This window comes from Pteropus vampyrus, unplaced genomic scaffold (assembly GCF_000151845.1).
Source record: "Pteropus vampyrus isolate Shadow unplaced genomic scaffold, Pvam_2.0 Scaffold82, whole genome shotgun sequence".
NCBI lineage: Eukaryota > Metazoa > Chordata > Mammalia > Chiroptera > Pteropodidae > Pteropus > Pteropus vampyrus.
Genome location: NW_011888863.1, coordinates 1,217,186 through 1,222,080, shown reverse-complemented (window position 1 = coordinate 1,222,080; position 4,895 = coordinate 1,217,186). Strand labels below are relative to the sequence as shown.

The window sequence follows — 4,895 nt, the reverse complement described above, 5'->3', positions numbered from 1 at the left end:
CTAGCATAGTGCCTTGCCAATATTAGCTGTTTAATAAGTATCTGCTGGATAGTTCAATCAGCATATGTAGAGTTTTGACTTGAGCCTGTGTGTGTGTGTGTGTGTGTGTGTGTGTGTGTGTGTGTGTGTGTGTGTTGGGGGTGGGGATGGGGTGTGGTGGGGAATTGAAAGCGACCAAGAGAGTTGCCCTCATTCGCTTCAAATTCCCAGAGTGTCATGTGATCTAGGGACCTTGAAGTAGGCAGACTTCTCATACGGTTTGAGGCCTGGTCATTGGAATGTTGAGGGGAAGGATGTTTGCTAAGGTAATGACTGCAAAGGTGGGTTCAGAATTGTTAGAAAAGGCAACCATTCATTTGTTCTGGAAAGTCAGGCTATAAAATGTACTTGGGGAAAAAGGTAAAAAGTAATTCTAAACCTAACAGGAGTTGCAGTAGAAAAATGACTCTAATTCAAGCAGTTTAATGTTAACATCAATGCATGTCTCATGGCTCAAGCCCCGCATACTGCTTTGGAAATAAAAGGAGATTGTGTAAAGAATTAGCAATACAAGGCATTTTTAAGTGCTTTATTGCAGAGGCCTGTGATACCCTGTGAAATCTATGCAGCCTCTTTCTTCCTGCTGTGCTTAATTTCAGAATCTGATGCTATTACCTATCCTTGGAGAAAAAAAAAAATCACTCTCTGTTAACTCTTAACATCCAAGTTCAGCATTGCATTTGCTTCCCACATAATCTTTCTGACATTTCTTGGGAAGAGAGAAATGGTGTATTAAGCTACAGAGCGTTTGCCTCCAAGTTTAGTATCTAGGATTATTTCGGGGGCGGGGGGCATTAGAATAAATTGGCAAGTTGGAAATAAATTTTGGAAGTGTAACTTTAGAAATGACTTAAATAGTTTGAAGAATAAGGTCTCTGAAAGAATTGTGCCAAGATTATGTTTGGCATGAATCCAGATCAAAAGTCAGAACAAGAGTTAACTCTTTGCAGTAAGTGGCTATCTTCTTGTGACATGAAGACATGCCCGCCAAAAATAAATTCATGGCATGCCATCACTGTGCCCCTTCTCCTGCTTAGCTTGAAGGGATAGTTGTCATTGTTTGATAGATTACTATTGCCAGGCATTGTGGTAAGCAGTTTCTTTTTATTTTTATTGATTCTTTCCAGTAACTCTTTGATATAGATACAAATGTTGCCTCATTATACAGATAAGGAAATCGAACTTGCCCAAGGTAGCATAGCTGGTAAGTGGTGGAGCTGAGACTTGAACCTACAGTGGTCTGATTCTGAAGACTGGGCTCTTACCGTTGTAATATAGGAAGTATGTTTTAATTCCTGTTGAGTCATCTCTTAGAATGACACTTGTATTTTTCCTTTTCTTTATCAGTGAACTTTTACCACTCTAGGACAGCCTCTTTTCAGCTTATTTCTGGATTATTGCAAAGTTCCTCAAACTAGGATCTCTTTTTACAATTTGCTCTATTTACCGCTGTCAGGTCAAGCTTCCTGACATTCTATTTGGATCATGTTGCCCCTTTCTCAAAAATTCAGAGACTGTGAGAACCACACACAGATGGGACTTAGACTCTTAAATCTGTTTTTTAAGGTCCTTATAATCTATCTCCAAGTCTTATATGTTTTCTGGATCATATTTTAAACCTTCACTTTGAGAACGATTTGCTTCTGATCTGGATTCACGGAACACAATTTCCCAGGTGACTCCAAAACTGTTTGCAACATGTCAGCCTTATCAACTGTTCTCAGAATGCTCAGGCCAGAGACCATTGGCATTGCATAAAAAGCCATTGCTCACACTTGAACCCTGTCTGACTCAGGGAATTCTTCCAGAGTTGCTTTTTCTGTCTACTTCAAACCTCCCCATCAATTGACTTTTCTTGGTTCCCAATCCACTTGACTCTGTGTTTTGGTTTTCCCTCTTTGTTTTGTCTCTTCATTCATTCAATGACCAACAAAAATTTATTGAGCACCTTACAGGAGCCATATACCCTGTTAACTGCCAGAGAGTCAATAATGTGTGGAACAGGCATACACATTGTACACAAGGATTTAAAGTTTATTAGGGAAGATTAACTTTAACCAAACAATTACCTGCAACTATATTTCACAGAAGTATATACAACATATAGGAAAAGTGTATGATATATTTTGAGGAGGCAGTCAGAAGAGGCAGCCAAGAGGAAGTCACATTTGACAGTTGGTTAATGAGGTAAAGGGGGCAAGAGAAAAAACATTTGAGACATAGGGAGTAGCATTTGTAAAGGTTCCAAAGAGAGAGAGAGAGAAGGGCTTGTTCTTGGAATTAGTAGGCCAGCATAGCTGGAGCAGAGCGATTGGGAAATGGAGATAGATTAGGGTATAGAGGTAGGCTGAGATCAGATCATTAAGCCTTAAGGCCATGTTAGAGAGTTGAGTCTTCATAATAAGGGTGATAAGAAACCCGCTGAATAGTTTTAAGCAAGGGGCTAATAAAATCTATGGCTGTAACATGTAGGTAAAATTTAAGAGTGGCAGGAATGAATTTGGGCAGGCTAATTAGGAGGCTGTTGAAGTGATTCAGGCAAGAGACAGAAGATGGCTTGGGTTTTGGACTATAGCAGTAGTGTTAGAGATGGAGGTAAGAAGGATTTAGAAGCAAACAAATATAGAGGGATAATTGTCCAGTTTCAGGTGCTTTGTAACGCCCCCGTCCCCGCAATTCTTATTCTACCAACCTAATTCCCTGTGGTGATTACCCATTGTTCTCATGTTTCATAGGTTCAGGAAAGAGATGCATAAGTCCTTACCTCTGCCAGGAACTGTGTCGTCTGGACCTGGACCTGCTTTAGCCCTTGTGTATGTAGGCAGAGAAATTTGACACAAAACACGTAGTACCTCCAGTCTCTACATATATTTGCCTTCAGATTTCTATGTCTTCCTTTTGTATATATCATCTCTTCATATCGATTTTAATTAAAATTTTACTTTTTCACAGTATCCTCACAATATGCTGACCAAAGATCTCTCCTTCTGATCTTAAGATATTTGTACCTATAACCACTTTTCTGGCTCTAACTTTATATTGTACCATATTATAAGCATGTTGTGAACATGTCTTGTCTTTTGAGAGATATTATGAGTTCATGCCTAATAATGTGAATGCTCAGTAAAATATCTACGCCTTATTTTTCAGTAGTTCAACGTTATACTCCTATTTTGGGTTATCATTTACCTCATTCTAAGTGGACAATATATGTAACATCGCCCAGTCCGTGATTCCTTATCTGCAGAATGGGGATAATTGTATTTACCTAGTCAAGGAGTTGTGAGGAATCAATGAGAGAATTAAAACAATCCTTGGCATATAATGAGCTCTACCATATGATGACATTTTATGGTTATAAATGTTATTCTTTGAAATCAGGAACCTGTATCTTATTACAACTTTGGTCTACTGGGAGCTCAGTAAATATTTATTGAATTCATATTTGAATTTAAGCATCATTTCCGCTGGAGGATATAAATATAAACAAATCTTTGTTCTTGTCTGCAAGAACCTGGATTTGATAGGGGAGCTAGTAAAATAAACTGGTAATTATATATCAGTGTGATAGGTATAGTGATAGAGTATTTCGAGAGCACAGAAGAGAAGTTGGGGAAGATTTTCTAAATATATGAGCTGAGTATTTTATTAATCATTAAATACCCATGAAAATGATGTGTATACGTCGTATAAAACTCAAAGCTATGTAATAAAGTAGCACTCCTGTCTCACTCCTAGTTGTGCCTGCTCCATTCCTACCGCTTTCAACTTTGTACTTCTAAGTAAAATAAAATTACTAATATTTAAAAGAAATGTTAGTTATCAATTGGTAACTATTGTTTTGCTTTGTTATACTATTCTTCCCCTAGCCATACTTCCTAAAAACACATATATTCCTTTTCCTGTTGTCTCAATATAATTTCATGATTTTTTTTTTTTTGGTGGGGGTGGGTGTGGGGTGGGGTAGTAGAGTAAATCAATTCATTAAACACAGTTACTTTGACTATGTAAATGTTGTTTATTGCTGAGAATATTATGTATTGATTACTTTTACTTTGTATACAACTTATTTGGTTTTCCTGGAGTTAATAATGGCCTATGTTCAAACCTACAAGTTTTACTGGAAGTGCTCACTGTTTTCTGTAATTCCTGAATCAAGGCTTAAAATGGATGAGTGGCATATCCGGGGCAGCCTCGGGGGTGGTCAGCCCTGGTGAGAAGGACCATTTTCTTACTGATATAATTTAGAATTGTTGGACCAGATGATAATAAGAGGCCTACTGACTTTTAGTTATATTATGCTTCTTAAAATTTCTGCAACATTGCACCCCCTTATTGCCTCACTTGGGCCCACTGCTCCCACCAACCTGTCCTTGGTAGGGCTTTGAGTTAAGCTAAATAGGACAGAGGGTGGTGCCCTGAGAAGGGAGGAGGGTATTCAAAGCAGATGGGGCGACATGAGTTAAAGACAGGGAAGTGAAAAGTAGAATGATGTGTTCATGAAATTACAGAGAATTTGGTGTTGATAGAACATAAAGTTGATGATAGGGAGCAGCTGAGATGAAGCTGTGATGTTTGGCAGTGGTCAGATCAAGGTGATCTTTATATCATAGACTCATATGCATCAGATTCTATCTTGTAGGCCATGGGAACGTTATCGTGCTGAGTAACATGGTCTGCTTTGCTTGTAAATGAACTAATGACACATTAGCCAAAAAATGGAATACTGGCTCCTTAGGTCAGCAGTCAAAATGCTGTCTTTGCAAATTTGGTGACAAATTAATACTTTAGGGGTACCCATCAGTAAAATTTTTAGATTGCACAATCCTCCAGAATGTATGAACACACACATTCAT

The 4,895-nt window shown here is 38.3% G+C and overlaps 1 pseudogene; it reads left to right on the top strand.

Annotated features, from left to right (window-relative positions):
• The first annotated feature begins 2,591 nt into the window (after window positions 1–2,591).
• Window positions 2,592–4,895, top strand: part of LOC105294109 — an 8,397-nt pseudogene continuing 6,093 nt past the window's right edge.